The sequence below is a fragment of the Chiloscyllium plagiosum genome, unplaced genomic scaffold, assembly GCF_037043375.1.
Source record: "Chiloscyllium plagiosum isolate Xiang-an unplaced genomic scaffold, Cpla_swu_hap1 HiC_scaffold_36, whole genome shotgun sequence".
NCBI classification, from domain to species: domain Eukaryota; kingdom Metazoa; phylum Chordata; class Chondrichthyes; order Orectolobiformes; family Hemiscylliidae; genus Chiloscyllium; species Chiloscyllium plagiosum.
The window spans coordinates 3,036,207-3,057,509 of NW_028270174.1; the positions used below are offsets into that span (position 1 = coordinate 3,036,207).

The following is a 21,303-nucleotide window of genomic DNA, read 5'->3' on the forward strand; positions in this document are numbered from 1 at the left end:
ATGTCACTGCCTAAGTGGTGACTTTGGCAAAAACAATCTCAACACCAGTTTCCTATTGGTCACTCCGAACATTGATATTTTCATTGGCTGGAAAACCTAACGTGAAGATCTCATGATTGGTTTTTATTTTATTAAAGATGAACATGTGATTGTGAAAGTAGTGAGCTTGCTGGTTTACATTGTGATGACGTGGGAGAGTTGCACATGATGCCTAGTTTTGGAAGGTTGGGAGAAAGGATTTTGAAAGGCTATTAATCCCTATACTGCAAGAACAAAGTCGATTTGAACTCATAATTATTTTCACATGAATACAGTATTCAGAAAATAGCACAACAGACATTTTATTCTCTTGTACACATACAATATTACCTTGTAGGTCTAAAAGTTTCCCTTTGTATTTTTTCTACTGCCATATTTAACTGTGCTGTATTGTCCCAGTTAACTGGCTAAGTATCAAACACTCACATTCACAGCGTTACATAAACTCCCTTTTATTGAAGGAAGTGTTTGCTCCTGGATCTAAGCCAGGGGAGAATTAAGAAAGTTTTCCCTGTAAATTAGGGTTGTCAAGATCAAATCTTAAGGGAAACAAAATTACTCTGGAGTTTGTGTACACAGCTGGTCCAGGAAGTGCACAGTGTCTCAGGACTGTAAGACCCACCCAGGTCTAGACTGGTTTGGAAGTACAGAAATAAAGCTATAGGTTCTGTATTACAAACAATTAAAAATGCCAACCAGTTTCTGTTAGAGAATTATACACAGCAACAAAAGCTATTGAAATTACACAATCAGAAAGAAGGCCATTTGGCCTATTTAGCACATGCTAGCCCCTCTGTCAGAGCCAGCCACACAGATCCACTCCTCTAGCTATCCAAATCTTTTCTCTTTTAATTTGATTGCCAATTCTCTTTTGAAATTTTCCAAGGTCCTTCCAGGCAATGAATTCCAGGTCACAACTCACCATGCAAAAAAACGTTCTGCATCACAGCCTAGCATATTTGGCAATTAGTCTGAATCGATCTTGTCTGGTTACTGACCTTCCTGCCAGTGGAAAATTAACAAATATCTGTACACCATTACACAACAAAATGTATCCGTGCAGAGTCCATCCAATTTACCATACAATTAACTGTGCACGTATCCCAATCTGAAACCCAGGAGCTGTATTTGTTGCAGAAGCATCCTGCACACATGGACAGTACAATACAATGTTAATACATTCAAGGGAATAAGGGTGTAGCGATTAAAATTAAAAGCATGAAATAAACAAATCCATCAGTCCATCATCTCTCTATCTTTTCAAGAGAAATCCAGCTCAGTCCCCAATGCTTAATGTCACTGGGATCTTCCTCTGCTTCTAATCTTTATCCAATTTCCCTTTAAAGCTGCACTTTTCTGAAACCCAGCCGGTCCAGCACAAAGCATTGCCTTCTCCAAAGATCTTTTCAGCTTCTTCCGATCTGCTCTGTCCAGGCTTCTCATTATTTTTAAAACCTCCATCAGAGCTCATCTTAGGCCTCTCCTCTCTTAGGAGAACAGGCCAAACGTCTTCAATCTATTCTCACAACTGAAGTGTCTGAACACTGCAGCCATCCTTGTAAACCTCTTCTGCTCTGTCTCCACCGTGCTCACATCTTTCTTACAATATGTTGCCCACAGCTTTACACAGTACTCCATCCGAGATCAAAAGTCACAGCACAGAAACAGGCCCTTCAGTCCAAACTGTCCACGCTGACCGTATTCCCAAACTAATTTAGTCCCACCTGCCTACTCCTGTCTCATACCCCTCCAAACCTTTTCTATTCATGTACTTATCCAAATGTCTTTTAAACATTGTACCTGCATCTTCCACTTTCTCTGGCAGTTCAATCCGCACACGAACCACTCTCTGTGTAAAAAGATTGCCCCTCGTGTCCTTTTTAAAGCTTTCTCCTCTCACCTTAAAAATGTGCCCCTAGTCTTGAATTCCCCTACCTCGGGGAAAAGACCCCTGCCATTCACCTTATCTTTACCCCTCATGATTTTATAAACCCAAATTAGGTCACCCCCCCAACTTCCTACACTCCAGTGAAAAAAGTCCAAGTCTTTCCAGTCTATTTTTATATCTCAAACCCTCCAATCCTGGCAACATCCCGGGAAATCTCTTGTGAACCCTCTCCAATTTAATAATACCCTTCCATTAACAGGGAGACCAGAAATGGATATAGTATTCCAGAAGAGGCCTCACCAATGTTCTGTACAACCTCAACATGACACCCCAACTCCTATACTCAAAGGTCTGAGCATTAAAGGCAAGCGTGCCATACACCTTCTTAACCACCATGTCTATCTGTGACGCAAAGTTCCAACAGCATGTACCTGAATCCCAAGGTCTCCCTGCTCTACAACATGACCCAGGATGCTATCATTAATTCTACAAGTCCTGCTCTTGTTTGTTTTGCCAAAATACAATACCTTACACTTATCCAAATTAAACTCCATCTGCCACTCCTCAGCACATTAACCCAATTGACCAAGATCACTTCGTAATCTTCAACAACTTCTTCACTGTCCACAATGCCATCAATTTTGGTGTCACCTGCAAACATACTAACCATGCTTACTACATTCACATCCAATCATATAGATGTCAAATAAAAGTGGACCCAGCACTGATCCATGTGGAACACTGCTGGTCACAGACCTCCACTCCAAAATAACACCTTCCAACCCTCTGTCTCCTGCCATAAATCTAATCAGAGTCTTGTATAAGTTCAACCTCACCTCCTTGCTCTTGTACTCTATGACATTATGTGTAAAGGTGAGGACACTGTTGACTTTACTTTCTGCTCCCTCCACCTGCATTGCTATCTTCAGTGATGTATCATATATTAATCCAAATCCCTCTCCTCCTGCAAACACCATGTTGTATTGTCTGACTGTGTTCTTCTCTGTATTGAACATCATCTGCCCTCTAGCTCCCCAATGCCACCAATTTGTCAGTGTCCTTTCAGGGTTCTGTACTGCCATCCTTATAGGTTACAATGTTTTCAAGTTTCATACCATCTTAAAACTTTGAAATTTCCACCTGCAAACCAAGATACAGATTACTAATATATTTCACAAAAGACAAAGTTCCTGATACTGACCCCTGGGGAACTTGAAACCTTCCTCAGGTTGAAAAACTATCCTCACCGTTTCCAAACATTCAACCAATTTTACATCTGCGTTGTTACTGTCCCTTTTATTCAATAAGCTATAACTTTCCTCACAAGTCTGTTGTGTGGCCCCATATAACCCACCTTCTAAAAGTGTCTGTACATCACATCAACAGCATTACCCTCATTGAACCTTCCTGTTACCTCTTCAAAAAGCTCCAGCGAGCTTATGAAACAGGATTTCCCCTTTAGAAATCTATGCAGACTCTTCCTAATCAACCCACTCTATTTCCCTTTGATTTCTAATACTATCCCAAATAATTATTTCCTATCAGGGAAGTTAAGCCGACTGCTTTTGTATGAAAAGACACTTTTCCTGATCTCTCTCTCTCTCTCTCTCATCAATCCCTAAACTGATTACATCGCAACACTGGCACAAGGAGTCTGTAGGGGGATACAAACAGGTTCAGTGTGGGGGCAAAAGCTTGGCAGATGGAAGATAATGTGAGGTTATCCACTTTGCAGGAAGAATAGAGGTGCTGAATATTATTGAAATGGGGAAAGACTGCAGAAAGCTACACCTTAGAGGGATTTCAAAGTCCTCGTCCATGAATCACAATAATCTATCATCCAAGTTCAGAGGGTAATGGGGACAGCAAATAGATGGTTCAAAGAGAATGGAATACATAAGGAGGAGGGTTTTGGTGGATGATGAAAGGATGTTTCCTCTTTTGAGAGAATCTAGTGGGTCAGAGTTTAAAAATAAGGGGGGGGGGTCATCCTATTTAGAACATAAATGGGGAAATATTGTTGTCTTGCAGAGGTTGAGAGTCTTTGGAATTCCATTCATCAGAAGGCAGTGGGTGCAAAATCTTTAAACACTTTAGGCCAAGGTAGATAGATTCTTGATGATCAAGGGGATGTAAGATTATTGGAGAATAACAGGAATGTAGACTGGGGGTTAAAAGCAGATCAGCCATGATCGTGTTCAATGGTAGGGCAGACTCGAAGGTATGAGTGGCCTACAGTAGTTCCTTCTTTGTATCAATACAAATAAATCTCCTGGGTTTCTTGGAATGGGGAAGATGCGGGGAATTGTTGTTAACTTAAACAGTTCCTGTGATCTGAAACACACTGCCTGATAGGCAGGGAAGTAGGTTTAAGAAGAACTTTCAAAAGGGAGTTGGATAAACATTGGAAAAGAGAGAAAATAACAGCAAAGCTGTGAGAAAGAAGTAGGGAATTGGGATCAATTCTTACAGCTTAAACTTAGTATCCCTACAGTGCAGACAGAGGCAATTTGCACAATCCCTCCAAAAAGCATCCTGCACAGACCTACTCCCCCGTCATATCACCCCATTTCCCCATGACTGATCCACCTAACCTGCACATCCCTGGATACTTTGGGCAATTTAGCATCGCCAAACAACTAGCCTGTACATCTTTGGACTGTGGGAGGAAACGGAGCATCTGGAGGAAACCCATGCGGACACGGGGAGAACGTGCAAACTTCACATGGACAGTACCTGGGGGTGGAATTGAACCCAGTCCCCAGTGCTATGAGTTAGTGACTACCACGGAGTCACCAAGCCACCCTATACAGCCCCTTTCAAATAGCCAGAACAGGCAGCGTAGTTGAATGAACTAGGAGAAAGTGAGGACTGCAGATGCTGGAGATCAGAGCTTAAACATGGGTTGCTGGGAAAGCGCAGCAGGTCAGGCAGCATCAAAGGAGCAGGAGAATCGACGTTTCAGGCATAAGCCCTTCTTCAGGAATGAGGAGGGTGTGCCAAGCAGGCTAAGATAAAAGGTAGGGAGGAGGGACTTGGGGGAGGGGCGTTGGGAATACGATAGGTGGAAGGAGGTTAAGGTGAGGGTGATAGGCCGGAGAGGGGGTGGGGCGGAGAGGTCGGGAAGAAGATTGCAGGTCAAGAAGGCGGTGCTGAGTCCGAGGGTTGGGATTGAGAAAAGGTGGGGGAGGGGAAATGAGAAAGCTGGAGAAATCTGCATTCAATGGCCTGCTCTGCATATGCATATGATAACATATAGAGACTCTTTATTAAAGAAGGACATTTTAAAAATTAAAATCAACATTTGCCATTTGAAAAGAGTGAGAACAGTGATAGCTTAATGAGCCAATGATAGGGGAGGTGTCAGGATTTAGAAATACTTCCCAAGGATGTGTGAAACTTTGCGTATGGAATAAAACCAATGAAAACCAGTGCAGCTAAAATCAATGTATGGCTGTGTTCACGGTAGGTAAATGAAGATGGGTTGGAGGGACAGTCAGGAGGTTGACTGAAGAATATGGTTCCATCTAGGGACCTGTCCCAACATCTCCAAACATTCCCCATAGCTCAAGCTTCTCATCACTGGAAGCAATCTCATAAAGAAACCTCTTTAATGTAATCTCTCCATTTGATGCAGAATCCTCTGCTCCAGAGGGAAGCATATTAGTCACTGCGCCACTCTCAAACATACTCTCGGCAAGACTTCTTGTGGGAACACAAATATCTGTACAGTGTATTTGGTAAGCAATAGCAAAAGACAGTTCCGTTTGCACCAGGGTTTGGGTTGGAATAATTATGTGTAGAAAGGAGGAGTGGTTGTTACAACCAGATCCTGGAAGAGCCCCAGGTGGGATACAGCAAACCATTAAGTTCCCAGGTGAGAAGAGATGAACTGGCTCACTGCCTTTATTCACCCACCACCTTAGTTAGTCACAATGAGGTTAATTTACAAACTGATCCAATCCCTTAAGGATACTATTCTCCCAGACCCAAGAAACATATGGTTTAAAAGGAGGCTTTATTGAATTAATAAAGAGTGAGGCAAGACAAAGTAGTAACAGCACACAGATTAGAAATAAGATGTGAATCCAAATGGATAGAAGTTTAAAGAAGTTTACAGATCAGTCTCTGAGTTGCTTGTGAAAAGCGTATCTTGAACAGAGCATTGGAGGTTCAAGTAGTACTGAACGTAAGTGTTTTGCAGATTGTTTGAGATTCTGTAGTTCTGATTCCATTTGATTGTGATTGATTTCCAGCATTCGGGGTGACAGAGAGTCTTTTTGTTCTCATTGTTTCTTTTTGAACTGTTTTGCAGTACTTGGAGTAAACGAGGATCTTCCATTCATCTGGCTGCTAGCCAGAGTGAGGGAGGTGTCTTCAACTGGGACCTTCACACCATACCCAACCTCAGGCTGGTATACACGGGAACATTCAGTCGCACTGGTACACTCCAGTAGAGTTGAAACTGGCTTTTTAACCCCTGTCTTTGTGGACTCTTCAAAGAGAAAAATCACAAAATAGGTCTGCAGTTTGAAACATAATCTGTAAGGGGAGGCTTGCTGTTGAGCTGGGGACTGTAAGCCTCTTGTTGTCTTTGTATTCACAAGGAATCATAGTCTTAGAATCATTGTATCATAACATTACTACAGTGCAGATAGAGTTTTCTGACATATCTCTGACACATTTATGTGTTAAACCCTAAGTGTCCCATAGTGAAATTTTCCACTTAGCTTGCCAATTTCCATTGCTGCTATTCTGTCTCTGTAGCACTTCTCCTTTCGAAAACAAATATTTTGAAATTTAGGGTTAAAAATGCTCATAGTATTTCACAGTTCTAAACCCTTGACATAACACAATAAGGGAGAGATGTACGGAGAAAATTAATGATGCTGGAAAAGATCAGGGACAAGGATATTAATAGTGACAGAAGTATTTACGTACTAACCTTTTCCCTCTCCCCCTACTGTAGAAATGAAGGAATGCTGGATATTAAGTTACAAAGGCTGGATGAATACTTGTTTACAGTTGTGTTACGCTGCTAACCAAGATCAACTTACAGCTGTCAACTCTTGGTCAGCCTCTGCTTCCTTTGTTTCACCAGTTGTGGTCATGCCTTCAGCTGCCTGGAGTCTGGAATTCCTCCTTCAATCTCTCCCACTCTCCCTTCCTGAGAAATGCTTTTTAAAAAGCCCAAGTGTTTGGTTGCTTGTCCTCAACATCTTTATGCGACTGTTGTAATGTTTAATGGATTAAGTGACAGAGAATGTTTCACGACATTCAAGATGCAATGTAAATGCAAGTTCTGAAGGATGGTCACGGGACTGAAATGATAACTAATTTCTCTCCACAAATGCGGCCAAAACTGCTGGGTTTTTCAACAATTTCTAATTTTGTTTTTGACTCCAACACCTGCAGTTGTTCCCCCAACCTGGTATACTGACTCAATGCCCCAGCCCCCCATCCTGGTATACTGACTCAATGCCCCAGCCCCCCATCCTGGTACACTGACTCAATGCCCCAGCCCCCCATCCTGGTACACTGACTCAATGCCCCTCCCCCTATCCTGGTTTACTGACTCAATGCCCCAGCCCCCCATCCTGGTATACTGACTCAATGCCCCAGCCCCCCATCCTGGTACACTGACTCAATGCCCCAGCCCCCCATCCTGGTACACTGACTAAATGCCCCAGCCCCCCATCCTGGTATACTGACTCAATGCCCCAGCCCCCCATCCTGGTACACTGACTCAATGCCCCAGCCCCCCATCCTGGTACACTGACTCAATGCCCCAGTCCCCCATCCTGGTACACTGACTCAATGCCCCAGCCCCCCATCCTGGTACACTGACTCAATGCCCCAGCCCCCCATCCTGGTACACTGACTCAATGCCCCAGCCCCCCATCCTGGTACACTGACTCAATGCCCCTCCCCCAATTCTGGTACACTGACTCAATGCCCCTCCCCCCATCCTGGTACACTGACTCAATGCCCCAGCCCCCCATCCTGGTACACTGACTCAATGCCCCTCCCCCAATTCTGGTACACTGGCTCAATGCCCCTCCCCCCATTCCTGATATACTGACTCAATGCCCCAGCCCCCCATCCTGGTACACTAACTCATTGCCGCACGCCCCCATCCTGGTATACCGACTCAATGTCTCTCCCTCCCACCCTGGTACATTGACTCAATGCCCCTCCCCCCATCCTGGTATACTGACTCAATGCCCCTCCCCCCATCCTGGTATACTGACTCAATGCCCCTCCTCCCATCCTGGTACACTGACTCAATGCCCCTCCCCCCCATCCTGGTATACTGAGTCAATGCCCCTCCCCCCATCCTGGTACACTGACTCAATGCCCCTCCCCCCTTCCTAGTATACTGACTCAATGCCCCTCCCCCCAATCCTGGTATACTGACTCAATGTCCCTCCCCCCAATCCTGGTATACTGACTCAATGCCCCTCCCCCCTTCCTAGTATACTGACTCAATGCCCCTCCCCCCAATCCTGGTATACTGACACAATGTCCCTCCCCCCAATCCTGGTATACTGACTCAATGCCCCATCCCCCAATCCTGGTATACTAACTCAATGCCCCTCCCACCCATCTGGGAACACTGACTCAATGCCCCTCCCCCATCCTGATACACTGACTCAATGCCCCTCCCCCCATCCTGGTACACTGACTCAATGCCTCTCCCCCCCCATCCTAGTACACGGACTCAATGCCCCTCCCCGCATCATGGTACTCTGGCTAAATGCCCCTACCACAATCCTGGTACACTAGCTGCATGCCCCTCCCCCTCATCCTGGTACACTGACTCAATGCCCCTCCTCCCAATCCTGGTATACTGACTCAATGCCTTTCCCCTCCATCCTGGTACACTGACTCAATGCCCCTCCCCCGAAATCCTGGTATACTGACACAATGCCCCACGTCCTGGTACACTGACTCAAAGCCCCTCCCCCCCATCCTGGTACACTGACTCAAAGCCCCTCCCCCCCCATCCTGGTACACTGACTCAATGCCTCTCCCTCCCATCCTGGTACACTGACTCAATGACTCTCCCTCCCATCCTGGTATACTGACTCAATGCCCCTACCCCCCATCCTGGTACATTGACTCAATGCCTCTCCCTCCCATCCTGGTACACTGACTCAATGCCCCTCCCCCATCGATCCTGGTACACTGACTCCATGCCCCTCCCCCCATCCTGGTACACTGGCTCAATGCCACTGCCCCCCACCATGGTACAGTGACTCAATGCCCATACCCCACATCCTGGTACACTGACTCAATGCCCCTCTCCCGTATCCTGGTATACTGACTTAATGCCTTTCCCCTCCATCCTGTTACACTGAATCAATGCCCCTCCCCCCATCCTGGTATACTGACTGAATGCCCCTCCACCCCATCCTGGTACACTGGCTAAATGCCCTTCCCCCCATCCTGGTACACTGACTCAATGCCCCTCCCCATCATCCTGGTACTCTGGCTAAATGCCCCTACCCCCATCCTGGTACACTGACTCAATGCCCCTCCCCCCCATCCTGGTACTCTGGCTAAATGCCCCTCCCCCGTATTAGATTAGATTAGATTAGATTAGATTAGATTAGATTAGATTAGATTACATTACAGTGTGGAAACAGGCCCTTCGGCCCAACAAGTCCATACCGACCCGCCGAAGCGCAACCCACCCATTCCCCTACATTTACCCCTTACCTAACACTACGGGCAATTTAGCATGGCCAATTCACCGTACCTGCACATCTTTGGACTGTGGGTGGAAACCGGAGCACCCGGAGGAAACCCACGCAGACACGGGGAGAACGTACAAACTCCACACGTATTCTGGTATACTGTCTGAATTCCCCCCATCCTGGTACACTGACTCAATGCCCCCGCCCCCCCCACCTTGGTATTCTGGCTAAATGCTTCTCCCACCATCCCAGTATACTGGCTGAATGCCCCTCCCCCCCACACTGGTACACTGACTCAATGCCCCTCCCCCCCATCCTGGTATACTGACACAATGCCCCTCCCCCCATCCTGGTACACTAACTCAATGCCCCTCACCCCCATTCTGGTACACTGACTCAATGCACCTCCCCCCCATCCAGGTACACTGGCTCAATGCTCCTCCCCCCATCCTGATACACTGACTCAATGCCCCTCCCCCCATCCTGGTACACTGACTCAATGCCTCTCCCCCCCCCATCCTAGTACACGGACTCAATGCCCCTCCCCGCATCATGGTACTCTGGCTAAATGCCCCTACCACAATCCTGGTACACTAGCTGCATGCCCCTCCCCCTCATCCTGGTACACTGACTCAAAGAACCTCCCCCCAATCCTGGTATACTGACTCAATGCCCCTCCCCCCCATCCTAGTACTCTGGCTAAATGCCCCACCCCGTATTCTGGTATACTGTCTGAATTCCCCCCATCCTGGTACACTGACTCAATGCCCCCACCTTGGTATTCTGGCTAAATGCCTCTCCCGCCATCCCGGTATACTGGCTGAATGCCCCTCCCCCCCATACTGGTACACTGACTCAATGCCCCTCCCCATCATCCTGGTATACTGACACAATGCCCCTCCCCCACATCCTGGTATACTGACACAATGCCCCTCCCCCACATCCTGGTATACTGACTGAATGCCCTCCATCCTGGTACACTGACTCAATGCCCCTCCCCCCCCATTCTGGTACACTGACTGAATACCTCTCCCTCCCATCCTGGTATACTGACACAATGCCCCTCCCTCACATCCTGGTATACTGACTGAATGCCCTCCATCCTGGTACACGCACTCAATGCCTCTCCCTCCCATCCTGGTACACTGACTCAATGCCCTTCCCCCCCATCCTGGTACACTGACTCAATGCCTCTCCCTCCCATCCTGGTACACTGACTCAATGCCTCTCCCTCCCATCCTGGTATACTGACTCAATGCCCCTCCCCCCATCCTGGTACACTGATTCAATGCCCCTCCCCCCATCCTGGTATACTGACTCAATGGCCCTCCCCCCAATCCTCGTACTCTGGCTAAATGTACCTCCCCCATGTCCTGGTATATTGACTCAATGCCTTTCCCCCCCATCCTGGTACACTGATTCAATGCCCCTCCCCCCATCCTGGTATACTGACTCAATGGCCCTCCCCCCCATCCTCGTACTCTGGCTAAATGTACCTCCCCCATGTCCTGGTATACTGACTCAATGCCTTTCCCCTCCATCCTGGTACACTGACTCAATGCCCCTCCCCCACATCCTGGTATACTGACTGAATGCCCTCATCCTGGTACACTGACTCAATGCCCCTCCCCCCCCATTCTGGTACACTGACTGAATGCCTCTCCCTCCCATCCTGGTATACTGACACAATGCCCCTCCCTCACATCCTGGTATACTGACTGAATGCCCTCCATCCTGGTACACGCACTCAATGCCTCTCCCTCCCATCCTGGTACACTGACTCAATGCCCCTCCCCCCCATCCTGGTACACTGACTCAATGCCTCTCCCTCCCATCCTGGTACACTGACTCAATGCCCCTCCCCCCCATCCTGGTACACTGACTCAATGCCTCTCCCTCCCATCCAGGTACACTGACTCAATGCCCCTCCCCCCATCCTGGTACACTGATTCAATGCCCCTCCCCCCATCCTGGTATACTGACTCAATGGCCCTCCCCCCCCATCCTCGTACTCTGGCTAAATGTACCTCCCCCATGTCCTGGTATACTGACTCAATGCCTTTCCCCTCCATCCTGGTACACTGACTCAATGCCCCTCCCCCCTTCCTGGTATACTGACTGAATGCCCTCCATCCTGGTACACTGACTCAATGCCCCCCCCCACCCCATCCTGGTACACTGACTCAATGCCCCTCCCTCCCATCCTGGTATACTGATTCAATGCCCCTCCCCCACATCCTGGTACACTGATTCAATGGCCCTCGCCCCATCCTGGTATACTGACTCAATGCCCCTCCCCCCCATCCTGGTACACTAACTCAATGCCCCTCCCCCCCATCCTGGTACACTGACTCAATGCCCCTCCCCTATGTCCTGGTACACTGACTCAATGCTCCTCGCCCATATCCTGGTACACTACACAATGTCCCTCCCCCCAATCCTGGTATACAGACTAAATGACCCTCCCCCGAATCCTGGTACACTGTCTCAATGCCCCTCCCCCCCATCCTAGTCCACTGACTGAATGACCGCCCGCCCCCTCCCATCCTGGTACACTACCACAATGCCCCTCCCCCCACCCTGGTACACTGAGTCAATGCCTCTCCCCCCTTCCTGGTACACCAGGATGGGGAGAGGGGCATTCAGTCAGTATACCAGGATGGGGGGGGGGGGTGCATAGAGTCAGTATACCAGGATGGGGGGTGGGCATTGAGCCAGTGTACCTGGATGGTGGGAAGGGCATTGAGTCTGTCTACCAGGATGGGGAAGGGCATTTAGCCAGTGTACCAGGATGGGGGGAGGGGCATTGAGTCAGTATACCAGGATATGGGGGAGGGGCATTTAGCCAGGGTACTAGGATGGGGGGAGGGGCATTGAGTCAGTATACCAGGATTAGGGGCAGGGGCATTGAGTCAGTATACCAGGACTGGGGGGAGGGGCATTGAGTCAGTGTACGAGGATGGGGGGCATTCAGTCAGTATACCAGGATGGCGGGAGAGGCATTGAGTAGTGTACCAGGATGGAGGGGAAAGGCATTGAGTCAGTATACCAGGATAGGGGGGAGGGGCATTTAGCCAGTGTACTAGGATATGGGGGGAGGGGCATTTAGACAGAATACGAGGATGGGGGGGGAGGGCCATTGAGTCAGTATACCAGGATTGGGGGGAGGGACATTGAGTCAGTGTACGAGGATGGGGGGGCATTGAGTCAGTATACCAGGATGGGAGGGAGAGGCATTGAGTCAGTGTACCAGGATGGGGGGGAGGGGCATTGAGTCAGTGTATCAGGATGGAGGGCATTCAGTCAGTATACCAGGATGTGGGGGAGGGGCATTGTGTCAGTATACCAGGATGGGGGGGGGAGGGGCATTGAGTCAGTGTACCAGGATGGCAGGAGAGGCATTTAGCCAGAATACCAAGATGGGGGGGCGGCACTGAGTCAGTGTACCAGGATGGGGGGGAGTGGCATTGATTCAGTGTACCCGGATATGGGGGAGGGGCATTGAGTCAGTATACCAGGATGGGGGGAGGGGCATTGAGCCCCCACATCCTGGGTATACTGACTCAATGCCCCTCCCCCTATGGTGGGGAGGGGCATTTAGCCAGTGGGGACCCGGATGGTGGGGAGGGGCATTGAGCCAGTGTACCAGGATGGGGTGGGGGCATTGAGTCAGTAGACCAGGATGGGGGGAGGGGCATTCAGTCAGTGTACCAGGATGGGGTGAGGGGCATTGAGCCAGTGTACCAGGATGGGGGTGGGGTGGGGGGCATTGAGTCAGTATACCAGGATGGGGGGGGCATTGAATCAGTATACCAGGATGGGGGGGGGCATAGAGTCAGTGTACCAGGATGGAGGGGAGGGGCATTTAGCCGGTGTACCAGGATGGGGGGAGGGGCATTGAGTCAGTATACCAGGATGGGGGGAGGGGCATTTAGCCAGTGTACCAGGATGGGGGGAGGGGCATTGAGACAGTATACCAGGATGGGGGGAGGGGCATTCAGTCAGTTTACTAGGATGGGGAAGGGGGCATTGAGTCAGTGTACCAGGATGGAGGGGAGGGGCATTGAATCAGTACACCAGAATGGGGGGAGGGGCATTCAGTCAGTATACCAGGATGGGGGGGGGGGGGCATAGAGTCAGTATACCAGGATGGGGGAGGGGCATTGAGTTAGTGTACCAGGATGGGTGGGAGGGGCATTGAGTCAGTTTACCAGGATGGGGGGAGGGGCATTGAATCAGTGTACCAGGAGGGGGGGGGAGGGGCATTGAGTCAGTATACCAGGATGGGAGGGAGAGGCATTGAGTCAGTGTACCAGGATGGGGGGAGGGGCATTGAATCAGTGTACCAGGAGGGGGGAGGGGCATTGAGTCAGTATACCAGGATGGGAGGGAGGGGCATTGAGTCAGTGTACCAGGATGGAGGGCATTCAGTCAGTATACCAGGATGTGGGGGAGGGTCATTGTGTCAGTATACCAGGATGGGGGGGAGGGGCATTGAGTCAGTGTACCAGTATGGGGGGAGGGGCATTCAGTCAGTATATCAGGATGTGGGGGGGGCGGGGGGGGCATTGAGTCAGTGTACCAGGATGGGGGGGAGGGGCAATGATTCAGTGTACCTGGATATGGGGGAGGGGCATTGAGTCAGTATACCAGGATGGGGGGAGGGGCATTGAGCCCCCACATCCTGGGTATACTGACTCAATGCCCCTCCACCTATGGTGGGGAGGGGCATTTAGCCAGTGGGGACCCGGATGGTGGGGAGGGGCATTGAGCCAGTGTACCAGGATGGGGGGAGGGGCATTGAGTCAGTAGACCAGGATGGGGGGAGGGGCATTCAGTCAGTGTACCAGGATGGGGTGAGGGGCATTGAACCAGTGTACCAGGTTGGGGGTGGGGTGGGGGGCATTGAGTCAGTATACCAGGATGGGGGGGGGGCATTGAATCAGTACACCAGGATGGGGGGAGGGGCATTCAGTCAGTATACCAGGATGGGTGGGGGGGGGGGGGGTGCATAGAGTCAGTATACCAGGATGGGGGGTGGGCATTGAGTCAGTGTACCAGAATGGGGGGAAGGGCATTTAGCCAGTGTACCAGGATGGGGGGAGGGGCATTGAGTCAGTATACCAGGATGGGGGGAGGGGCATTTAGCCAGTGTACCAGGATGGGGGGAGGGGCATTGAGTCAGTATACCAGGATGGGGGGAGGGGCATTCAGTCAGTGTACTAGGATGGGGAAGGGGGCATTGAGTCAGTGTACCAGGATGGAGGGGAGGGGCATTGAATCAGTACACCAGAATGGGGGGAGGGGCATTCAGTCAGTATACCAGGATGGGGGGGGGGGGCATAGAGTCAGTATACCAGGACGGGGGAGGGGCATTGAGTTAGTGTACCAGGATGGGGGGAGGGGCATTGAGTCAGTATACCAGGATGGGGGGAGGGGCATTGAATCAGTGTACCAGGAGGGGGGGGAGGGGCATTGAGTCAGTATACCAGGATGGGAGGGAGAGGCATTGAGTCAGTGTACCAGGATGGGAGGGAGAGGCATTGAGTCAGTGTACCAGGGTGGGGGGGAGGGGTATTGAGTCAGTGTACCAGGATGGGAGGGAGAGGCATTGAGTCAGTGTACCAGGATGGAGGGCATTCAGTCAGTATACCAGGATGTGGTGGCGGGGCATTGTGTCAGTATACCAGGATGGGGGGGGGAGGGGCATTGAGTTAGTGTACCAGGATGGGGGGGAGGGGCATTGAGTCAGTATACCAGGTTATGGGGGAGGGGCATTTAGCCAGAGTATAAGGTTGGGGGGAGGGGCATTGAGTCAGAATACCAGGATAGGGGGGAGGGGCATTGAGTCAGTGTACCAGGATAGGGGGGAGGAGCATTGAGTCAGTGTACCAGGATGGGGGGAGGGGCATTGAGTCAGTATACCAGGATGTGGGGAGGGGCATTGAGTCAGTATACCAGAATAGGGGGAGGAGCATTGAGCCAGTGTACCCGGATGGGGGGAGGGGCATTGAGTCTGTCTACCAGGATGGGGGAAGGGCATTTAGCCAGTGTACCAGGATGGGGGGAGGAGCATTGAGTCAGTATACCAGGATATGGGGGAGGGGCATTTAGCCAGAGTACTAGGATGGGGGGAGGGGCATTGAGTCAGTATACCAGGATTAGGGGCAGGGGCATTGAGTCAGTATACCAGGATTGGGGGGAGGGGCATTGAGTCAGTGTACGAGGATGGGGGGCATTCTGTCAGTATACCAGGATGGAGGGGAAACGCATTGAGTTAGTATACCAGGATACGGGGGAGGGGCATTTAGCCAGTGTACTAGGATGGGGGGGGAAAGGCATTGAGTCAGTATACCAGGATGGGGGGAGGGGCATTGAGTCAGTATACCAGGATGGGGGAGGGGCATTGAGTCGGTATAACCAGGATTGGGGGGATGGGCATTGAGTCAGTATACCAGGATAGGGGGGAGGGGCATTGAGTCAGTGTATCAGGATTCGGGGGAGGGGCATTGAGTCAGTGTACCAGGATGTGGGGAAGGGCATTGAGTCAGTATACCAGGATGGGGGGAGGGGCATTGAATCAGTAAACCAGGATATGGGGGAGGGGCATTTAGCCAGAGTACTAGGATGGGGGTGGGGTATTGAGTCAGTATACCAGGATTGGGGGGAGGGGCATTGAGTAAGTGTACGAGGATGGGGGGCATTCAGTCAGTATACCAGGATGGGGGGAGGGGCATTGAATCAGTATACCAGGTTAGGGGGGAGGGTCATTGAGCCAGTGTACCCGGATGGGGGGATGGGCATTGAGTCTGTGTACCAGGATGGGGGAAGGGCATTTAGCCAGTGTACCAGGATGGGGGGAGGGGCTTTGAGTCAGTAAACCAGGATATGGGGGAGGGGCATTTAGCCAGCGTACTAGGATGGGGGTGGGGTATTGAGTCAGTATACCAGGATTGGGGGGAGGGGCATTGAGTCAGTGTACGAGGATGGGGGGCATTCAGTCAGTATACCAGGATGGGGGGAGGGGCATTGAGTAGTGTACCTGGATGGAGGGGAAAGGCATTGAGTCAGTATACCAGGATACGGGGGAGGGGCATTTAGCCAGTGTACTAGGATGGGGGGGGAGAGGCATTGAGTCAGTATAGCAGGATGGGGGGAGAGGCAATGAGTCAGTGTACCAGGATGGGGGGGAGGGGCATTGAGTAAGTGTACCCGGATATGGGGGAGGGCATTTCACCAGTGTACCAGGATGGGGGGAGGGGCATTGAGCCCCCCCTATCCTGGGTATACTGACTCAATGCCCCTCCCCCTATGGTGGGGAGGGGCATTTAGCCAGTGGGGACCCGGATGGTGGGAAGGGGCATTGTGCCAGTGTACCAGGATGGGGGAAGGGGCATTGAGTCAGTAGACCAGGATGGGGGAAGGGGCATTCGGTCAGTGTACCAGGATGGGGTGAGGGGCATTGAGTCAGTATACCAGGATGGGGGGAGGGGCATTGAATCAGTAAACCAGGATATGGGGGAGGGGCATTTAGCCAGAGTACTAGGATGGGGGTGGGGTATTGGGTCAGTATACCAGGATGGGGGAGGGGCATTGAGTAGTGTACCAGGATGGAGGGGAAAGGCATTGAGTCAGTATACCAGGAAGGGAGGGAGAGGCATTGAGTCAGTATACCAGGATGGGGAGGGGGAGCATTGAGTCAGTGTACCAGGATGGAGGGGAAAGGCATTGAGTCAGTATACCAGGAAGGGAGGGGGAGGCATTGAGTCAGTATACCAGGATGGGGAGGGGGAGCATTGATTCAGTGTACCAGGATGGAGGGGAAAGGCATTGAGTCAGTATACCAGGTTACGGGGGAGGGGCATTTAGCCAGAGTACTGGGATGGGGGGAGGGGCATTGAGTCAGTATACCAGGATAGGGGGAGAGGCATTGAGTCAGTGTACCAGGATGGGGGGGAGGGGCATTGAGTCAGTGTACCCGGATATGGGGGAGGGGCATTGAGTCAGTATACCAGGATGGGGGGAGGGGCATTGAGTCAGAGTACCAGGATGGGGGGAATGGCATTTAGCCAGTATACCAGGATGGGGGGAGGGGTATTGAGTCAGTGTATCTGGATAGAGGGGAGGGGCAGTGAGTCAGTTTACCTGGATAGGGGGAGGGGCATTGAGTCAGTATACCAGGATGGGGGGAGGTGCATTGAGTAGTGTACCAGGATGGAGGGGAAAGGCATTGAGTCAGTATACCAGGAAGGGAGGGAGAGGCATTGAGTCAGTATACCAGGATAGGGGGGAGGGGCATTTAGCCAGTGTACTAGGATGGGGGGGAGGGGCATTGGGTCATTGTACCTGGATAGGGGGAGGGTCATTGAGTCAGTATACCATGATGGGGTGGGAGCGGCATTGAGTCAGTGTACCAGGATGGGGTGGGAGGGGCATTGAGCCAGTGTACCAGGATGGGGGGAGGGGCATTGTGTCAGTATACCAGGATGGGGGGAGGGACATTGAGTCATTATACCAGGATAGGGGGGAGGGGCATTGAGTCAGTATACTAGGAAGGGGGGAGGGGCATTGAGTCAGTGAACGAGGATTGGGGGCATTCAGTCAGTATACCAGGATGGGGGGAGGGGCATTGAGTAGTGTACCAGGATGGAGGGGAAAGGCATTGAGTCAGTATACCAGGAAGGGAGGGAGAGGCATTGAGTCAGTATACCAGGATGGGGAGGGGGAGCATTGAGTCAGTGTACCAGGATGGAATGGAAAGGCATTGAGTCAGTATACCAGGTTACGGGGGAGGGGCATTTAGCCAGAGTACTAGGATGGGGGGGAGGGGCATTGAGTCATTGTACATGGATAGCGGGGAGGGGCATTGAGTCAGTGTACCAGGATGGGGTGGGAGGGGCATTGAGTCAGTGTACGAAGATGGGTGGAGGGGCATTGAGTCAGTGTATCAGGATAGGGGGGAGGGGCATTGAGTCAGTGTACCAGGATGGGGGGAGGGACATTGAGTCAGTATACCAGGATACGGGGAGGGGCATTGAGACAATATACCAGGATATGGGGGGAGGGGCATTGAGTCGGGGTACCAGGATGGGGGGAAGGGCATTTAGCCTGTGTACCATGATGGGGGAAGGGGCATTGAGTCAGTATACCAGGGTATGGGGGCGGGGCATTTAGCCAGAGTGTTAGGATGGGGGGAGCGGCATTGAGTCAGTATACCAGGATGGGAGGGAGAGGCATTGAGTCAGTGTACCAGGATGGGGGGGGGGGGGCATTGAGTCAGTGTACGAGGATGGGGGGCATTCAGTCAGTATACCAGGATGGGGGAGTAGCATTGAGTAGTGTACCAGGATGGAGGTGAAAGGCATTTAGTCAGTATACCAGGAAGGGAGGGAGAGGCATTGAGTCAGTATACCAGGATGGGGAGGGGGAGCATTGAGTCAGCGTACCAGGATGGAGGGGAAAGGCATTCAGTCAGTATACCAGGTTACGCGGGAGGGGCATTTAGCCAGAGTCCTAGGATGGGGGGGAGGGGCATTGAGTCATTGTACCCGGATAGGGGGGAGGGGCAATGAGTCAGTGTACCAGGATGTGGTGGGAGGGGCATTGAGTCAGTGTACGAAGATGGGGGGAGGGGCATTGAATCAGTGTACCAGGATAGGGGGGAGGGGCATTGAGTCAGTGTACCAGGATGGGGGGAGGGGCATTGAGTCAGTATACCAGGATGGGGGGAGGGGCCTTGAGTCAGTATACCAGGATAGGGCGGAGGGGCATTGAGCCAGTGTACCCAGATGGGGGGAGGGGCATTGAGTCTGTGTACCAGGATGGAGGGGAAAGGCATTTAGCCTGTGTACCATGATGGGGGGAGGGGCATTGAGTCAGTGTACCAGGATGAGGAGGGGGGACATTGAGCCAGTGTACCCGGATGGGGGGAGGGGCATTGAGTCTGTGTACCAGGATGGGGGGAGGGGCATCCGAGACAGTATGCCAGGATATGGGGGGAGGGGCATTGAGTCAGGGTACCAGGATGGGGGGAGGGGGATTGAGTCTGTGTATCAGGATGGGGTGAGGGGCATTGAGTCAGTATTCCAAGATGGGGGGGCGGGGCATTGAGTCAGTGTACTGACTCTATGCCCCCCCTCATCCTGGTATACTGACTGAATGCCCCTCCCCCATCCTGGTGTACTGATTCAATGCCCCCCCCCCCCACCATCCTGGTGTACTGATTCAATGCCCCCCCCCCAATCCTGGTACACTAACTCAATCCCCTCCCCCCCATCATGGTATACTGAATCAATGCCTCTCCCCCCATCCTGGTATACAGACTCATTGCCCCTCCCCCACATCCTGGTACACTGACTCAATGCCCCTCCCCCCTATCCTGGTACACTGACTCAATGCCCCTCCCCCCGATCCTGGTATACTGACTCAATGCCCCTCCCCCCATCCTGGTATACGGACTCAATGCCCCTCCCCATCCTGGTATACTGACTCAATGCCCCTCCCCCCATCCTGATATACTGACTCAATGCCCCTCCCCCTAACCTGGTATACTGACTCAATGCCCCTCCCCCCATCCTGGTACACTGACTCAATGCCCCTCCCCCTATCCTGGTTTACTGACTCAATGCCTCTCCCCCCATCCTGGTAGACTGACTCAATGCCCTCCCCCCATTCTGGTACACTGACTCATTGCCCCTCCCCCCTATCCTGGTACACTGACTCAATGCCCTCCCCCCTATCCTGATATACTGACTCAATGCCCCTCCCCCATCCTGGGGTACTGACTCAATGCCCCTCCCCCCATCCACGTATACTGACTCAATGCCCCTCCCCCCATCCTGGTATACTGACTCAATGCCCCTCCCCCTATCCTGGTATACTGACTCAATGCCCCTCCCCCCATCCTGGTACACTGACTCAATGCCCCTCCCCCTATCCTGTTACTGACTCAATGCCTCTCCCCCATCCTGGTATACTGACTCAATGCCCCTCCCCCCATTCTGGTACACTGACTCAATGCCCCTCCCCCTAACCTGGTAGACTGACTCAATGCCCCTCCCCCCATTCTGGTACACTGACTCAATGCCCCTCCCCCCTATCCTGGTACACTGACTCAATGCCCCTCCCCCCTATCCTGATATACTGACTCAATGCCCCTCCCCCATCCTGGGGTACTGACTCAATGCCACTCCCCCATCCAGGTATACTGACTCAATGCCCTCCCCCATCCTGGTATACTGACTCAATGCCCCTCCCCCCTATCCTGGTATACTGACTCAATGCCCCTCCCCCATCCTGGTACACTGACTCAATGCCCCTCCCCTATCCTGGTTTACTGACTCAATGCCTCTCCCCCATCCTGGTATACTGACTCAATGCCCCTCCCCCCATTCTGGTACACTGACTCAATGCCCCTCCCCCCATCCTGGTACACTAACTCAATGCCCCTCCCCCCATCCTGGTATAATGACTCAATGCCCCTCCCCCATCCTGGTATACTGACTCAATGCCCTCCCCCATCCTGGTATACTGACTCAATGCCCCTCCCCCCTATCCTGGTATACTGACTCAATGCCCTCCCCCATCCTGGGGTACTGACTCAATGCCACTCCCCCCATCCAGGTATACTGACTCAATGCCCCTCCCCCCTATCCTGGTACACTGACTCAATGCCCC

General features: G+C 51.7%; 1 long non-coding RNA gene across 2 annotated transcripts in view; it reads right to left on the bottom strand.

The window, feature by feature from the left end:
• LOC122539541 (uncharacterized) overlaps window positions 1-21,303 on the bottom strand; it is a 116,874-nt gene that overhangs the window by 52,685 nt on the left and 42,886 nt on the right. The gene's annotated exons all lie outside the window — the stretch shown is intronic.